This window comes from Anolis carolinensis, chromosome 1, assembly GCF_035594765.1.
Source record: "Anolis carolinensis isolate JA03-04 chromosome 1, rAnoCar3.1.pri, whole genome shotgun sequence".
Lineage (NCBI taxonomy): Eukaryota > Metazoa > Chordata > Lepidosauria > Squamata > Dactyloidae > Anolis > Anolis carolinensis.
In genome coordinates this window covers 47,393,028-47,412,695 of record NC_085841.1, presented here as the reverse complement: position 1 = coordinate 47,412,695, position 19,668 = coordinate 47,393,028, and the positions used below count along the sequence as shown (strand labels likewise).

At 39.2% G+C, this 19,668-nt stretch overlaps 1 protein-coding gene across 2 annotated transcripts in view; it reads right to left on the bottom strand.

Annotated features, from left to right (window-relative positions):
- mdga1 (MAM domain containing glycosylphosphatidylinositol anchor 1) overlaps positions 1-19,668 on the bottom strand; it is a 380,665-nt gene that overhangs the window by 337,360 nt on the left and 23,637 nt on the right. The window lies entirely within an intron of this gene.

The window sequence follows — 19,668 nt, the reverse complement described above, 5'->3', positions numbered from 1 at the left end:
TCAGCTACATCCAAGAGTATTGAAGAAATTAGCTGAGGTTATTTCAGAACCACTGACAATTATCTTTGAGAGTTCTTGGAGAACGGGAGAAGTCCCAGCAGATTGGAGGAGGGCGAATGTGGTCCCTATCTTCAAGAAGGGAAAAAAGAACGACCCAAACAATTACCGTCCAGTCAGCCTCACATCGATACCAGGCAAGATTCTGGAAATGATCATTAAGGAAGTGGTCTGCGAACACTTAGAAACAAATGTGGTCATTGCTAATTGTCAACACGGATTTACCAAAAACAAGTCATGCCAGACTTATCTGATCTCTTTTTTCGATAGAGTTACGAGTTGGGTCGATACAGGGAATGCTGTGGATGTAGCGTACCTGGATTTCAGTAAGGCCTTCGACAAAGTCCCCCACGACCTTCTGGCAAACAAACTAGTAAAATGTGGGCTAGACAAAACTACGGTTAGGTGGATCTGTAATTGGATAAGTGAACGAACCGAAAGGGTGCTCACCAATGCATCGTCTTCATCATGGAAAGAAGTGACAAGTGGAGTGCCGCAGGGGTCCGTCCTGGGCCCGGTTCTGTTCAACATCTTTATTAACGACTTAGACGAAGGGTTAGAAGGCACAATCATCAAGTTTGCAGACGACACAATACTGGGAGGGATAGCTAACAATCCAGAAGACAGGAGCAGAATTCAGAATGATCTTGACAGACTAGAGAGATGGGCCGAAACTAACAAAATGAAGTTCAACAGGGGACGAATGCAAGATACTTCACTTCGGCAGAAAAAATGGAAATCAAAGATACAGAATGGGGGACGCCTGGCTTGACAGCAGTGTGTGCGAAAAAGACCTTGGAGTCGTCATGGACAACAAGTTAAACATGAGCCAACAATGTGATGTGGCAGCTAAAAAAGCCAACGGGATTCTGGCCTGCATCAATAGGGGAATAGTGTCTAGATCCAGGGAAGTCATGCTCCCCCTCTATTCTGCCTTGGTCAGACCACACCTGGAATACTGTGTCCAACTTTGGGCACCGCAGTTGAAGGGAGATGTTGACAAGCTGGAAAGCGTCCAGAGGAGGGCGACTAAAATGATTAAGGGTCTGGAGAACAAGCCCTATGAGGAGCGGCTTAAAGAGCTGGGCATGTTTAGCCTGCAGAAGAGAAGGCTGAGAGGAGACATGATAGCCATGTACAAATACGTGAAGGGAAGTCATAGGGAGGAGGGAGCAAGCTTGTTTTCTGCTGCCCTGCAGACTAGGACACGGAACAATGGCTTCAAACTACAGGAAAGGAGATTCCACCTGAACATCAGGAAGAACTTCCTCACTGTGAGAGCTGTTTGACAGTGGAACTCTCTCCCCCGGGCCGTGGTGGAGGCTCCTTCTTTGGAGGCTTTTAAGCAGAGGCTGGATGGCCATCTGTCGGGGGTGCTTTGAATGCGATTTCCTGCTTCTTAGCAGGGGGTTGGACTGGATGGCCCATGAGGTCTCTTCCAACTCTACTATTCTATGATTCTATGATTCTATGAGTGTTAACTCGGACCCCATCTACACTGCCATATAATCCAGTTTCTGAATGCAGATTATTTTATTTGAACTGGATTACATGGCAGTGTAGACTCATATAATCCAGTTCAAAGTAGATAATCTGCATTTGGAAACCATATTATATGGCATTGCATATCCAGCCACAGTGAGGTCTGAAAAAAAATTGGTTACATATCCTTATTACAGATATATCAGATCACAGGTGGTGTTTTTCTCACACCTGAAAGTTGACAGATTCTGAGATGCTGAGGTATGTGGTAAGATTGTTCTCCCTGATCACGATGCTTCACTTTTTAATTGAGGTATGGAATAGATTTAAACATCCCATTAAAGTTTAACTTTCTGCCATTTTGTATAATTTAATTTGGTTCGAATAGCATAGCATTGCCATTTCAAAATCCTGAGCCAAGAAATTCTGGCAATCACTCTGAAATTCACCATGGCTTTGATGAATCCGGTTATGAGTCATGCTTACATGAATGAGCATTATGTATCTGCATTCTCTTGATATTTTCAATTCTTTGCACCAAACCATCTCTGCCCTGGCAATGTTTAACTCTCGAACATCAGCCGTGAAACAAGACTTATTGTTTCTTGTAATGAATAAAACTAATCTTTATCCTCACAAGCAAAACAAACAGTGTTTTATGAAGCCTTATAGTCATACAACAGTATGACTGTAAATAAGACATCTATGTAGGGCCAGTCCTACCATCAGGCAGAAGAAGACCATACATTCTGGATGACACCAGTGTTATTATCTTCTCTTGATCAAAAGAGCTGTACATGCTGCACAACCTGTCCTGCATCTAAACCATTGGCTTCCTTGAAGTCAGGATAGAGGTGATTATTCCACTAGCAGTGTTGAAGATGCACCTGCTAAGTCAAATTGGCTTATGTACATGACCTAGAGGTGCCACAATCTTGTCATTTATGTCAGAAAGCCAAATGCTTGTATGCATGCATGCATGCATGCATGTGGGGATAACTCTGCATCTTTCACTGAAGCAAGCAGCTGATATTCCTACATCTCATGTCTTTCATCCATATTTCTCTCTGACTATGAATCACTTTTTAAAATCAGTTTCCATTGCACCCCCCTCCCCCGAACTTACAAGATGTGGCAGCTGGAGACTTCCACATCAGTGGGAAAGTAAATTCGCTTGAGTTTTACTCCAAGCTTTAAAATAAATATCTAAGGTATATCATCTTCATATGTGTCTACACTGTAGAATTAATGCAGATTGACATCACTTTAATTGCAATGACTTAATACTATGGGGTCATAGCAGATATGGTTTTATAAGGTCTTTAGCCTTCTCTGCCAGAATGGTGCCTCACCAAACTATACCTTCAATTAATCCATAGCATTGACCTATGGCAGTTAAAGTTGGATCAAACTTCATTAATTGTACTGTGTAGGTGTGCCCTTGCTTCTAAAATAGGTTCAGCATCTTGGACTGAACATTTAAAGTTTAGCCTAATACTGCTACACTGACATGGAAGCTACTAGCTGTCATTGCTAGGGGCTGAAGCAAAACATGCAAGAAGCTGTGACTGAGATGAGCTTACCAGAAATGGCTCATGAAGCAATAAGATGGGTCTCAATATCTGATTGCCCACTTTGATCTCTATGGGAAAAAGCTCATCACCCCTAGAAGCTTTACAGCATTACAGAGGAGAGTGTGTTCATGTGGCATCCCTTCAACAGTGTCACATATGAATTGGTCTTATGTGCTGCATCATTATCGGTGGTGCATAGGGGTGTGCAAAATGGCAGAAATCCGTTTTAAATTTTGTTTTGAAATTTGGATGGCCCTTGTTTCATTTTGAAAATTTTTCAAAACTGGGGGGGGGGGGGGGTCATTTCAAATCCGAATTTCTGAAGTTTTGTTATTGTTTCGTTAGTTTTGTCCTGTTGGTGGCAAAGGGAGACATTTAAAGGCGTGTTTCTCCGTCATTTTATGGCTATTGAGATGAAATCTGGGACACTTGTTGGACACATTTACAACCAAAAGCCTGCCAAGTTTCAGAACGTTTGCACTTTGTCCTTGACCCAAAGTACTTTCGAACCATATTTTTGCACTTTAGTCAAGTGGCCCCTCCATGCTATCCCCTCCACCAACCTGGTTGATCCATTATTCTATGTTATTTTGATTTGATTTTAATTGTTAATCGAGTTTTGATGGTCTATTGCATTGTTTGCTTAAGGGATCTGTTTGTATAATTGTCGATTTTACTGTATTTTATCGTAACATGTTTTAACTGTTTTACCTGTTTGTATTTTCGGGTTTTTGTCCCGTGTTAGCCGCCCCGAGTCCCTGACAGGAGATGGTGGTGGGATAGAAAAATAAAGTTACTTACTTACTTACTCATCCATTGATTTTTTTTGGAATTTTTAAAAGTTTTTACAAATCACATTTTTAAAAAACTACAGGAGGGATCCCCTGGAAGTTCTGGACAATGAGATGACATATTTAGGACATCATTCCTCCCTAGTTTCAGAACACTTCATGGATTTAAAAAAAAATTATCCTACTAAGAGAGGAGGAAATGGCTTGCAGGGAAAAGGACCATGTGATGAAGAAAATACATCTGCACTCAGCCCCATCACCCCGATGGAGACATAATGCCTGCTTCAACTTGGAAATGGACTTTTTCTGGAATTTCATGGGAAGGGGGCTGCTTTGTTCTGTTTGGATGGGGGGGGGGGGGGCTTCCAGCATTTTATTTCAGCCATTTTTATCTATGGATGGCTGAATTTGGCCAAATTTCGAATTGACCACCAGAATTTCACACACCACTAGTGGATCACCAATTTCTGCTAGTCACCTTTTGGAATTGACTGGCCAATGCAATGTGTCCATACTAATTATTCTGATTTGCCAGTTTAAGTGAGGTACAGTTTTGGTTCTAAGAAAGGACAGAGGAAATGTCTTCACATTGTAAGAGACACAGTTCACATTTTAATAATGCAGCTCTTCCTGGACTTTGGGTTTTCACAAGTGGGACTTGCAACAAAAATGTTGCAGCAGGACATTATCCAGTTCAGGTTCCCAGCCAAAGAAGCCATACCTCCTTTCCAATATTCTCCTCCTTCCCATAAGAGGCAGGGCAGGAAAACTGCATGAGCAACTGCATAAATGCTGTTTTCTATCCCTTCCCCATTATTTTTCTCATAAAAGGCATCATCCCTCCACAGGAGTAATATTTCCGAAGTATTTATTACACTTTCTGGTAGCATTAGTGTCTCAAAGGCCATAGTGATATGCAGATCCAGATTAACCAAGAAAGAATAATTCCCTAACAGATTTTCAACACATCAATTTAATATCAATAGCAATTATAATGACAGATCCTAATCTGTCATGTGTTACCAGAAGATCCATGTGGGCTGAAACAGATATGATATACAGGGTGGTTTTATGGCACAATATCACACAGCAATCAGTTGTAAATTCATAGGTTAAATTATAAAAATTTGGAGGATGTAATGTACAAAATAAAGATGAACAGAGATTTTCAGAGAGGTCTGAGTCGGCAGAGGAACATGTCATAAGATACAGTGGCTGTTCCAAGACATTTCCCAGTCTACCCACCTCCAACCCTAATCAAAATATCATGTTTCTTTGGCACCTGGGGCAAAATCCCACAAGTGCTCCTTCTCTCTCCCTGTCAGTGAAAATACAACACCAACAAAATAAACAAACAGCTAAAGATTTGCTACTCTTTTAAGACATACAAAACTGTTACAGGTTGTAGAAAAATAAATAGATGCTTTACCATAGTTTCTGAACCAAGATATACCCTGCAGTATAATAAAGTGTCACTCAGGCTTGTGTAACAAGTAACAGTATCTTTACTTTGTTCAAAAGTTCAAACAGGGCACCAATATATACAGTAGTCTCTCTGAATTCACACAGAGAACAGAGGGAATAAACTGTCCCTTTTTTTACAGTCTTTAAGTATGCCTCATTTGCCTTATAAATAACCAAGTTTCAGAGAGTTGGCAGCCATTTCCTTCCTTCAGCGCTCTCTTAACTCTCTGAGGTGAAAGTGGCAGTTAAAACCATTTGTCTCGGCAGCAAGCTAGACAGTAGCCAATTGGAATTCTGGCTCCTGGGTGGCTCAGCCAATCAGGTGTCAACACATGCCTTTCCAGTCAACCCATTCCATCATGGTGTCTTTTTACAAATCCTCACAAAAACCAAATGACATTCCAAAGGAAACATTATAATGTCTCAATTTTGAGTAAAGTTGCAAATATTTGCAGTGTTTCATGGCCTAGAAATGCCTTCTATTAACTGAATGCTGTCTTTGTAGGCAGATTTTCTGTCTCAGACTGGACAAAATACAAAATACCTTCTTGTCTCTAGTACCTAAATCACTTCTGGCTTACAGACTGACCCCAATATAGATTGTGTGATATGGGAAAATGATAGTGGCAGCTGGCCACTGAGGCAACACTGGTGTTTTTCCCTCTCCATAAAATGACCCTTGACTTATCCATATCAAAATCCATAATTTTGGTACCAAAACCTGCCCTCAACTTGTAGACTATGGTCTGTGGTTTCATGAATATGAACTTTTAACAAGTGATGGCTTACACAGCACAACGGTTATCAGGGCCGCTTTTTCTAAGAGGCTCACAAATGTGATCAGAAAGGCTTTAAACTGAGTTATGTGGGAGTGGAACAGTATTCTTGAGGGCAAGCGTTCATTAACTGTTGGAGATAATAGTCCAAATGTTATACTGGGCAAATTATAATAAACAATATGAATTTGGAAATTAACAAGCAAATATAATGCACATAACTGAAACCTGATTAAATGGTTCATAGAATCATACAGTTGGAAGAGATCACATAGGCTATCCAGTCCTGCTATACAGGAAATGCACAATCAAAGCACCCCTGACAGATGGCCATCCAGACTCTGTTTAAAAGCCTTCAAAGGAAGAGCCTCCACCACACTCTGAGGCAGCAATTGGATTGTAGTAATAGAAGAGTATTACATATTTGAGAGGCATTGATGAAATAGGAAAGTAGGGGGATGAGTCCCATTATTTTGTGTTTTTGCATAGTAGGGGGTTATGTGTTCTCACATGCTTGCGGCGCCCTTGTGATAAATCCTTCAAGATTTATACAGCATATATTTAGCAGGAGTAGGGCACATCTGTCTTCAGAAATGGCTTGGGGCGTTTACAGTGAAATATCAATAGTAGATTCAAAAGCAGCTTCAAATCTTGTTTGTGCTTTCTCTGCAAGGGAAAACATACATGTGTTCCTCTAGAGATGCATAGACTGCATCTTTATGTCAAACTCATGGATTATGCTGCTACAGAAATGCCTAGGTTTCCACCTTGGGGTATCACATACCAAAAGTGTAAGCAGATGGAGAATGATCAAGAGTGCAGTATTATGTGAGCTGAGTAGGTCTCACACCAAAGTAAGTGGGTATAGGATTACTGTATATCCTAGGAGTTAAACTACATTCTGTGAACAGCAAGCAATTCAAGAGCATCCCCTTCTTTGGGCATCATGTAAACACATTATTTATTTATTTTATTTCCAATATTTCTACCCCGCCCTTCTCCCCGAGGGGACTCAGGGCGGCTTACACAACTGGCAGGATCACTACCAGTACATCATAATACAATAAAATAAGAATAAAACAGTTAAAATAGTTAAATAACATAGTAAAATACAATATATAAAAGATTTAACACAGTGCAACAATGAATATATATGCCAATCATCCATCAGACCTTGTGCAAAAGCCTTAATCCAATCCATGTCAACGCTGAGTTCATTCATTAAATGCTTGCACGCGTAGCCAGGTCTTCAACTTCTTTCTACATGCAGCCCAATATGGACTGAAACCATCAGTTGGGTACAGAAATCTGTAAACCTTTGAATTTAGGTATAATTTCAAAATTATTCATACACTTCCATGTCGGTCATTTTTTTTAAAGGTATGGGGGGGAGTTGTTAAAGTACACCCTCCATATTTTACATAGCGTGTAGCTTAGTCTTAAGTCACTCAATGCAACATCCATTACTGGTTTGGGTCTTACTTGTTCGCTTTAGCTATCCTACCCTACAGTACATTCCAACTTACCTGAATGCACAACTAACCGACTTCTTTTTCAATCTACATCAAATGTCAAAAGAATATACTGTTGCCTTCAAGACCTTGCAACTAATGAGTTAGTTATTCTCTAAAGGTGTCACAGAATTCCTTTTCTCTCATCTGATTGGGAACGACATTGCTGTGCTTCTGGAATCTGTCCTTGGGTGTTCTTTTTTTTTTTTAACTTCATTAGTTTTTTTTAAAAAAGCAACCGAGGATCTGATCTGTATGCCTAAATGTATTCCCTGCCCCTTCCTATCACAGCTCGTCACATAAGCTGTTTTCCATTTAAAATGGCCAATCCTACACAATGCCGACCTTACCTGTAGCTATTTTCAGCTTCTGCAAATCTAATTAGATTGTATTTTTTTTTATTTTTTTAAAAAAGGAAAACCTTGTTTGTGTCAGTTAAAGTGAGCAGGTGCAACTTAAAGACTTGCAAGTAGCAAGCCATTATATCTTGGGAAATCCAATAAGTCAAATATGCCTTGCAAACTAATTAGAGTAACCTTAATTGGATCAGAACACAAGTGAACAGAGTAAGACAAGTTAGCACAGTAAGTGGGTTGCGATCTATAGTCAATGCACTCTTCTTATTCTCTGAGCTCAGATGCCTCACTCAGCTGTATCTAAGCAAAGGCGCTTGTAGCTTGCAAGTCTTGTAACTCAGCCACATAATAGTACAGCTGTATAAAATACCCTAGTATTACACCTGGCCTTCACAGTCCTCATATATACCATACTCCTCTCATGCCATTTTTAGGTTATAGATGTATAAGTATGGAAGCCTGGAATTGTTTTGGTGCAATATTCCTGCCAAGCAGAATGCTTGCTGCTCTGCTGCTTAATTTTCAAATTCATTTGCCACCATAACACTGCCATGGATATTGCCACTCAGCTCATAAAGAGGATAAACATTCCCACTTGGTAATTACACTATTGCCATCAATTCCGTATTTATTTTTCCAGGCCACTGTCTAATGACAACAGCTAGATGATATTCTTTCATCATTTTGCAATTTACCTCTCGAGATGTGCTTTTGGCCCAAGTGCTTGTCTTATAACCCTTTCTCCTAGAGGCTTCCTGCCCAGAAATTTATTAGTTTTATCTAAATTAAACAGTAACAAGAAACCACTGTACATTTTTGTACTCCTCCATTTTCCCCACATTTTGCTAAATGTGCTTTACATCCATCCCTTTGCCAATAGGAAATGTTCATGCTTCTGCCCATAAATACACTTACATTCATAGGAACCACTAGATTTAGCATCTTGCAAATCACAGCATTGTGAAGTAGGTTGTGCGCTGGACTATAACTCTGGAGGCCAGGGTCTGAATCTCTGCTTGGCCAAAGAAAAACCCTGGGTGATCTTGAGCACGCCAAACACAAACTCTGAAATTCAGAGGAAGGGAAGGGGAAATCTCCTTCTGGTCAAATCTTGCAGAGAAAACCCCATGGTTTGTCTTAGGACTGAAAGGACTTGAAAGCGCACAACGAGTCATAGCCAGCAAAAAAGCACCACTCATTAAGCGGACATGATTCTGGGGACATGTAACCACTGATGATGGTATCAAATCCCCTCCCCAGAAATCATTGTTCAGCAGTGATGATACAGTTCTTACTAACCAGAAAGCAATCAGCCTGTTTGTGAGAATAAAGCGGCACTTTAATAAAAAGCTTTCCCACGCCTTTTGTTCACAAGGCTCCATCCATTCCTATTCTATAATGACACAGTGGGCTTTTATAAAAATCAGGGGAAGAAGTTTGCAACCTTCCAGATGTTTGGAGACCACAATTCCCATATTTCCTTACTGCTAGTTATGCCACACAGGTCTGGGGGGAATTACAATCTCACAACATCTGGAGGATTGCATATTGCCAGTGACTAATATAGATTCTACTGAAACACCTGTCACAATGGAATATACACTGTATTATCTCCAGGCTAGAACAGGATAGGTATGTATATTAAAAATAAATCCTTACATGTCTGATTCTTGCAGTGTTCAGCATTAAGCCATGTGATCCAGGTCAATGGAGGTCAGATAGCCAACGGCATGTTTTCCCCCACTATAATCTGTCCCACAAGTGCTTAGATATTTCTTTCTGATAGGAAGGAATGTCAGTCATTCACGTGTGTGTGTGTGTGTGTGTGTATACAGTAGAGTCTCACTTATCCAACACTCACTTATCCAACATACTGGATTATCCAACGCAATTTTGTAGTCAATGCTTTCAATACATCATGATATTTTGGTGCTAAATTTGTAAATACAGTAATTACTACATAGCATTACTGTGTATTGAACTACTTTTTCTGTCAAATTTGTTGTATAACATGATGTTTTGATGCTTAATTTGTAAAATCATAACCTAATTTAATGTTTAATAGGCTTTTCCTTAATCTCTCCTTATTATCCAACATATTCACTTATCCAACGTTCTGCCGGCCCGTTTACGTTGGATAAGCGAGACTCTACTGTATATATATATATATATAGAGAGAGAGAGAGAGAGAGAGAGACAGAGACAGAGACAGAGAGAGGGGGGAGCATGGTGTAGTGATTTGAGCTTTGAATAATGACTTTAGAGACCAAGGGTGCAAATCGTACTCAGTCATAGGTGTTTTGGGACAAGTCCCACTCCCTTGTCCTCAAAGAATAGCAAAGGTAAATCCACTCTGAATAAATTCCCCCCCCCCAAAAAAAAAAACAACATGATAGGCTCCCCAAAGTCAGAAAAGACTTGAAGGTACACAACAAACCCTATTTGCACATACAAACCTTGCCCTTTTGTAACTCCGTTGTACTGAAGGAAAACATGTTTGCCATTTCTCAGCCCATCTGTTCCTGTTCTAGCTGGTTTGTGTTATTTCACATAACTCAGTAAAAAGCTACTCACCAAGAAACTCAGTTAACCTAGTTAACAGGGACTACATCAGGAATGGCTTTCCAGATGTTGTTGGATTTCAACCCACACCATTCTTCATCCCTGCATATGCTAGTTAAAACTGCTGGAGGCAGCAGTTCAACAACAACATCTCTAGGGCCATAAAATTATTTCCTAGATCTAATGCAATCTCAGTTCTCTCCATGGGTCCAATTTCCTGAGCAACAAAACATCGAGAGCTGCATTAATCAAATGGAGCATATAAATATTTCCCATCACAGAATTTGGATTTGATCACAGAGCATGGGGGCTTTCAGCTCAGAATTGAAGAACCTCTGCCAAAAGTCTGCAAAATAACTATATGCAGGGAGGTTTACTAGAGCATGTACAGCCTAATGCCTATGCACCATTTTCTCTCTGGAGCCACCACTTTTGCATGCATTTCTGTAGTCCTATGCTAAGGAAAGATAAGCAACTGGTATAGTTATATAGTTTCTGTTATCCTAAGTAATCTCTTAAGCGACAGCATAGTCTGCAATATCTCAATGGCATGAACGGCTCAAGGGCTGGCATATAAGTATGTATTAATGCTCGCCATGGCCACCTGGAATAAGCAAAGAAAATATTAGAAGTACATATTAGTAGGTTTTGTTGCAATATCAGTATATCCTCAGTGATGATGCATTTCATTAACTGCTATTGAGTTCACATTGAATCATTTCTTTGCCATTTTTACTGCAAATATCTAGTCATCCAAAACAAGCTCAGCATGGGCTCATAATTGCTAGTCCATCATTTGCATGACCATCATTTAGTGCAGATGATATTTTATGTTGTAAGCTCTTGATAGCCATGGCAGGAGTGGGAAACATCAGGTGGGTCAAAACAAAGTGAATGGAGATCCAATGTGAGTATTACTAATTTGGATGTTTTTCTGAGAAGCATAAAAAGCTCAGTTAAATTCTATGGGTTTATTAGTTGGGAACAAACCTCACTGCAACAGCTTTCAACAATGTAAAGCCAAGCTCAATTCTACATACACCTACTCAATATTAAATCCAAGCACAAACTATGGGGACAGTTCTATGCAATAATTTCTCAGGGAGCAAAGCACCCTATAGGGAAGAATAATATCAAGTTTGTATTCATTATACATTGTGATTAGTCTAAAATCTCACATGACAATACTGAAACTCAGTAAAATGTTAGTTTCTATCTTTCTCTATGAAGCAATAGTGTGAAAATATCTCTCCCGATTCTATCTCCAGTTGCCCATTTCCTCTTCTGAACTGTATGATGAGCAAAACACTGTCTGTCAACTGGCATTAAATCAGAATTACACTAACAGAGCAACTAGCAATAGCATTTGATTGACTTCTCCACTTGCCCTTGTCCAATTTGAAGTTGATCTGTTGAGAGTAGATTAATTAACATGCACTGTTAAGATAAAATTGTTTGTTTAATAAATGGATCTGTTCTAGGCTAGTGAAACCTATAGAACCAAATACATTCTGGGAAATATCAGAGCTTTTTGGGACTACAACTCTTAGCATCTCTCAGGCCAGATCATGTTGGGGGATTCAAAGACTTACAATCAAATTTTCTGAACACCGCAAAAGGGAACTAGGAATATGATGGGTGCAAACAGTCAGCAATGTGCAAGGTTTCTCCTATCACACATTTCCCACTGCCTTGATACTCCCATGGAGTCACACAGAGGTGTGAATGTAGAGAGGGGCCATCAAGAAAGATGAGGTACACATCAGAAGGAATTCTGTTTAAATACCAACCCCTCAAAATAATTTATTCTTCTCATTACACTTTGTCACTTCTTCCCAAGTCCCCTCTATTTCTCCCAAATATTCCCACATCAGAAGGAATTCTGTTTAAATACCAACCCCTCAAAATAATTTATTCTTCTCATTACACTTTGTCACTTCTTCCCAAGTCCCCTCTATTTCTCCCAAATATTGAGGTTCCATAGATTTCAGGAGAGGGACAGGAGGGACCTCAATGTTTCAATCTCTTAAGTTATGGGGCACATCCAGTGAACTGGCTCTCTCTCCTAGCTCCTTCTACCTACCTTCCCAGGTCACACAACATGAAAGAAGGGGGATCACCAAGCATCAGGTAGGTAACAATCTCACTGCTGTAGTCAGGAGTAACACAGGGTGAAGGGGTGGCAGATGGGTTCCTGCCTAGCATTACCAAACTGGGTTCAACATGGCTGAACAGTGATCAGAGAATCTCTACTGCCACCAAGGCAGTTTAGGGAGTCCCTGGCTGGCAAATTTGGTGCTTCAGACCTCTGAATGACCCCACTTTATTTGTGTGTGAAAAACCACCCAGAGAGAGCTGTATTGGACAAGTGTTGTATTTCTTTTGCTGAAGTGAAATTCTAGTACCTGTACCTTCTGCCTCACTCACTCATTCTCTGTACAAATCAGTTCCATTTCAAGCTGAGAAGAATCTGATTCAGTAAAACTAGTTGAACACAGGCAACTTGCCATGTTTTGTCTTGACTATTTGTACTTGTGAATGACTGAAAGGCAAGAGAATTTTTTAAAAGAGAAATATGCATAAGCTTAACAGTTTGTTAATTTATTTAGTCTATGCCTCTGAGTAATAGGGTATGCCAACAATTATCTCCTTAGACAAATAACTTAAAACTGATATACTAATTTTAGCCCATGTAACATGATTGATTATAGTACAACCACCCAGGCAACCATGGATAAGAAGGGGAGGTAAAGAAAAATTCAACATGCTATCAGAATATTTTCCATATCCTCCACAAACTGGCTTCTCCTGCTAATGGGGATCCCAGTTTGTACTGGCATTGCACACAACTTTTTAGCCATAGTTTGCATCAAACAAAAATCCATTTTGCTTCAGCCTACAGACATGGCTTGCTAGGATCCCCCAGAAATTATTCTTTCTCCTGCTCTTGTTCAAACAAGTTTTGGTACCTGACCTTGTTCCATACCTCTTGTAAATCACATCTCAATAACACTTGTTCTGTTTGCTTTTGAATTTTTGTCCTTCCTTCTCACTTAAAGCTTTAGCGTCTCAAGTGGTTCTCTTTCCACTTACGAAGTTGGCTCTTCATACAAGAACTCAGCAGGCCTGATATGGTTTGGATCAACGGCAAAAGCATTAACATTGCTTTTGTGTGTATTGGACTCGACGCTACCCTGCTGAGCAGTATTTACATTTCTTGAAATTAATGTTCAGAAAATCAGCAGATGCTGCATCAGTTTACAATCTCAGGTAAAACAGATTTGCTTGTTTTTATTACAAAGGAGATCTTAAAAGATTTGCAACACTGGTTCAAAGCAAAAACAAACAACAAGTATGTGTCAGTTTGCCAACCTATTTTGGTCCAACCCAGTTCCTTCTAGAAAGTTGCAATAGCGTTCTAGCAGGAAGTTCTAAGTATCATTGCCTCACCAAATTATACATCCCAGGATCTTCAAAATGGAATATTTTAATTATCACATTGTTTGCAGCTTTCTTTTACTCAGAGCAACTGAAAGAGGTAGCATATTTCACATATCTCTGTTTTGTTAGTCACTCTAACATACACGAATGAAACACACACTCAAACATTTCCCTTAACTGTCATGCTACCTTATTTAACAGCATTTAGGCTTATAAAAATAGGCAAGCTCCAAATAAAACTTCTGCCTTAGTTATGTTTAGCTAAAAATTATCAGTGCTCAAACATTCTCATTTGCCTGAGGTAAAAGCAATTTAAGTAAGGAAAGCTCTATTCTAAAGCTTGTTATTTCATCAGTTAAAATGTATGTACTGCTTTACAACAATGCAGGGATGGCTTGTGGATCAATAGGAGAGACACCGCCTATTGAAATGCTTAAGGGGGGAAGGTATATCAGCCACCCAAGAATAAAAGAACAACCTACATCCCACTTTTACCTTCTATGAGCATTTTAAATATAAGCAATTACAAAGAAACATTCTTCTCTTTTTTTCCAAAACAAAGGTGATATAGAATGTCTGGACAGTCTTAAGATATATGTATGAGTATATAAACACACAGGAATATCTATATGAAAAATGCTAGCTAATATACAAAATCTAGCTATCAAATATTATTGGAAGGAATAAGGTTCATTTCAACCCCACAGAGGTTTGCAATCTCACTCATCAGTTGCAAATACACACTTACTGCATGTCAGTCATTAAAATCATCACAGAAATCTAATAGGTGATTCTGTGACCTTTTTTCTTTTTTGCAAAGGAAAAAAAAATACATAGAATGAATTTTAAGAGAAAAATGAAATTGCATTTTAAATCCAAGTCTTTTTTTTTTTAACTGATCAGTGAACTCATGCCTATCCTGGAAACATTTTCACAGCAGTGCCAAAAAGTGATGTCCAATTCGCCAGTCCAGATTTACCTTGTTAAGTCAATTTCTGCCAATTAGTAAAGGACCATTTCCTTCTGTAACAATGATCAGTGAAAGCAAACTGCTACATTTGCATTCTACCTTCATCTGCAAACATCTGAAAACCTTTATCTTGCATTTTATTGATGATAATTTCCAATACAATATCAATTTCTGACATTGAAAACCACAGCTGCTAGAACAGTTTTTATATTTCCGAATGGAGCAGCTACAAGGAGATCTAGCTATAATCAATATATAATCCTAATTTACAAACTTCTGGCTTTATGTGACCTTTTTTTATAATATGATGGTATTATATTGTACTTAATTTGAGGTAAAACAAACCATTCTGCTTACCAGATGTGCCTTTTACAACATTCATTTGAATTAACATGAGTACTGGGGATTATCTGTTCTCTATGAAATTTGCATCCCAGTCTGGATGTCAAGAGTGGAATACATATGCCCCCATCAGAACCATGGTTCAAACTATCCACAGGTGTTACTGCCACTAATAAACACATCACTAAAATCTGAGGGTGAAGTTGCCACAGAAAATGTGGGAATAGCTCCCCTTCTTCCTTCATCTCCCAGAGGGATGGGAATGCTCTGCCTTGCAAACTGTCAGGCCTACATAGTGCAGAAAAATGCTCTACCAGCCCACTGTGCCATACAAAGCTGCCACAGTTGCCACCAAACTGCAGAAGAATGGCAAAATCAGAACTGTGCAGACCCCAGTAAATTCCAAGGAGTCCAGTGCCTTCCCACACCTAATCTATGTAAATCCCACACCTAATCTATGTAAACCTTTGTTCTTAAATAACCATGAATACTAACACAAGAGAAGAAGAGCTTGACAAAGGCAAATAGACATGTATATAATCATGTAAAATATAAATAAATATACAATTTTAGTCATAAAATTGACCTAAAATGGGTTGGCTTATTCACAGATCAATGTCAACATGATACCTTATCTTTTATCAGAAAAGGAACTATTCCTTTTTCTGAGGAGGATGGTGAAATGCAAGAGCTTAGTCCATACTAGAAGAACCTAAAGAAGCGCCAAGCACCCCTATTTTCTCCACTGTGGGACCACTTTGGGCCTTTTCGAATGTCTGGGGGAGGAAAGGTGGTGGTGAAGAGCAATTGGCCGCTTAAGTGACACTGGAGCTTTTCCCTCTGTGGAATGACCATTGTGTGGAATGACCATTGATTTGACACTAGTCATGTCAAAATCCATAATGTTACCTTACACATGAGGTCAACTTATACATGGGAATATGTGCAGGATGTCCTTTAAGGTTTCCTGAAATTTCATGCTGGCAAAATTAGCTGAGGTAATAAATGTATAACTTTGCTATTCTTTCTCCTAATGCTAATTGCAAAATCTTTAATGAGGTTTAGTATATGTGTTAGTGTACATATTAATTTGGAATAGCCTGCATCTTTAGAAACATATTTATCCCACCCCATCTTCCATGCCTTTTGACCCTGCAGTGATGCCTTATTTTGGCTTTTGTTTGTTGGTTTGTGTACTTTGATCTAGGAAATGTGCACATGTGGTCTGCACTTCTCCACCAGAAAAAAAGAGAAATCATTGAATTTATTATGTCAGGATAAAATGAGTTTCATAACATTCTTTTGATGTTTTAGGATGTTTATATGTGGGGATGTAACACAAAATGGATGGTTTCCTGTCTTGGCTGTGTACTAATGCAAGGATGGGGAATATGTATCCCATGGGATGCATATGACATCCCAAAACCCCTTGCTCTTCAGTCTCTCTGCCTGGATAATGCAGTTTCTAAATCCATAATGTTGCAAATCAAGCCATTGGCCAAAATCTTGTGGGTGCATCTACACATAGAATTAATGCAATTTGACTCCACTTTAAAAGCCATGACTCAACGCTATAGGTTCATGGGAGTTGTTGTTTTACAAAATCTTTAACCTTCTCTACCAAATAAATTTAATTACATTGACTCATGGCAATTAAAGTTTTGTCAGACTCCATTAATTTCTCAGTGTAGATGCACTCAAAGACATTATATTTATGTTTGTCTCTTTATAGTCTTTGTAGAAGGAAGTATCCAGAACCTCTTTGCAACCATTGACATATGCTGCACATATATCCTCAGCTATTCAGGAAAGGATATCAAACAATATTCAGACCTCTGGTAGGATATCATTTTCTTGTGTATTCAGCTACAGAAATGCTAGCAGCATGCATCCAGGTGTATATGGAGAGTATACCTGGTAGATCTTTCTGGTCTATCATACTAATACAGGATGGCAGGTATTGTTAATTTATTTCATTCATTCACCCATTTTTTCTAGTAACACTTCTAAAAAGAAGTGTTGAAAAGATACAATGTGTAAATAGAAAGGAGTAACCTTTAGACTCACTCTCTCCCTACAAAATAAATCTGCTAAGAGAGCAGCACAATTGTCTAGAAGCACTAATGGAGCCTTGTCCACATTTACTGTGTTTCCCCCCCATACATGGCACTGGGGTTCATTCGCTCTGCCAACTCTGGAACACATGGAAAAGGTGAGAAATTGTGAGCAAGGATTAATATATTATTAACAAGAATGTCTGAAGTTATTTAACAGATTTTAATGACTTGGTTTGAGTGTGTTTTTTTATTTCCCTGGCAATAGCACATTTTCGAGTACACATAACAACACGAAAATCAGACCAGTTTTAAATAAAATATCAGCCCCTAATTGCCATCAAATCATAGAATCAAACAGTGTCTTCAAATGACCAAGCTGTTCTGAGCAGTTGTAGCCCACCACATGTCTTTTTTGTTCAGACTGCACAAGACACTGTCTTCTTTGAGAAAGGGAACCAAACAATAACATGGACTTGAGCACCCATGATAACAATCAGGACTAAATTTGATGTTTTATCAACAATACATTTTAATGAAGGTACAATGGGGGTATCAGCAACAGCGATTCAAAGATATGGAGCCCCCACTGGCACAATGGGTTAAACCCATGTGCCAGCAGGACTGCTGACCGATAGGTCAGCGGTTCAAATCCAGTGAGAGCAGGTGAGCTCCCTCTGTCAATTCCAACTCCCCATGTGGGGAAATGAGAGAAGCCTCCCACAAGAATGGTAAAACATCAAACATCTGGGCATCCATGGGATCAATGTTCTTACAGACGGCCAATTCTCTGTCACAGAAACAAAAAGTTCAAAGATTTGACCTTTCAACGTGATGATACTCAAATACACAATGTAAGAGGCCAACAAGCCCTATCATTCTGTTGGCATGCCAGGCCCAGTACTACCTTCTCTGATGATCTAAGATTCCCTAATGATCTAACCAGAAGTCTTGCCTAGTTGTGCGGCCTAAGAAGGTTATCTATCAGCAATTGGAAATGTGTGTTTTTCATGATGCTAGACATTTGAACTCCTTGCCATTCAATTTTACTGACTGTGATGATAGAAGTGGTAGTACAACATCTGCATATATTCTCTTCTGTTACAACTGACGATGCTTGGGATCTTCTACATATGGATCAGATGAGGCTATCTAGTAGAATCTGCTCTGTTCTCCAGGACCTTGGGTAAAGGTTTTCTTGCCATTTGTGATCTTGCTGGGGGAAGCTTGTGCTCTGCCCCAGAGCTATGCCCCTTTCAGAGGTATAGAGCATTCAAGTCCTCTGAGGGGCAGCTCCTCCAGCAGCCAGAACCTGACTGGTGACCGTCACCTAGAGGCCCTTTTCATCAGCCACACCAAGACCAATGACCTGCCAAGGAAGCTCTGACAGCTAAATGAGCTGTCACAATTAAAACCCATCTGAAGACCTATATCTTCTGGCAGGCCTACCCAGCTAGTTTTAATCATGAATTCTGAACTCACGTCATATGTTTAATCATTGTTCTGTGTATTTTAATTTGTATTTTATAGAAATATGTTTTAATACATGTGTTTTATAGAACGTTTACAATAGTCATGTGTTTAAACTATGTTGGAATCCACCTCGAGCCACAAGAAGAGGCAGAGAAGAAAAAGAAGAAGAAGAAGAAGAAGAAGAAGAAGAAGAAGAAGAAGAAGAAGAAGAAGAAGAAGAATTATGTGCTGACCCATTGAACCATACACTCTCTCTACACAGAATATTCAAGTACTTTGTGGATTCAGAGGATGCTCCTTCCTCTACTGAGTCTTAAGCCCCAATACACTCTTTCTAGGCTACATGACCAAAAATAAGATAAGATGAAAACAACATAATGTGCTTTCAAGTAATGGGCTTATGAGCAACCACCTTGAACTTTTCCTTTCAGTGTTATAATGCCACTAGAACCTTTGCTTAGGTCCACAATCCTCTCCCCATGATCACAGAGAATACTGGATTCAGTCATACATATCTGATAAGCAGTGAACAAGAATCTGGTTGATACAATGCAAAAATGTTTTATTTAATCCAAGCATAAGATATTAATACTGCATATGATTCACCTCCAACCACTGATTAGGGTTTTTTGGGAAAACAAAGTAATCTGATATGGCACATTTGGTTTAAATGTTATATTCAAATCTTTACGTGGCATTTGCAATTATATTTCACTTAACTAAGTAAATGTGTTCCTGGGCATTTTTTCTTTAACAGAAAAATGGTATTCGAGACAGAAATAACATGGAAAGAAGAGGGCTATGTTCCTACACCA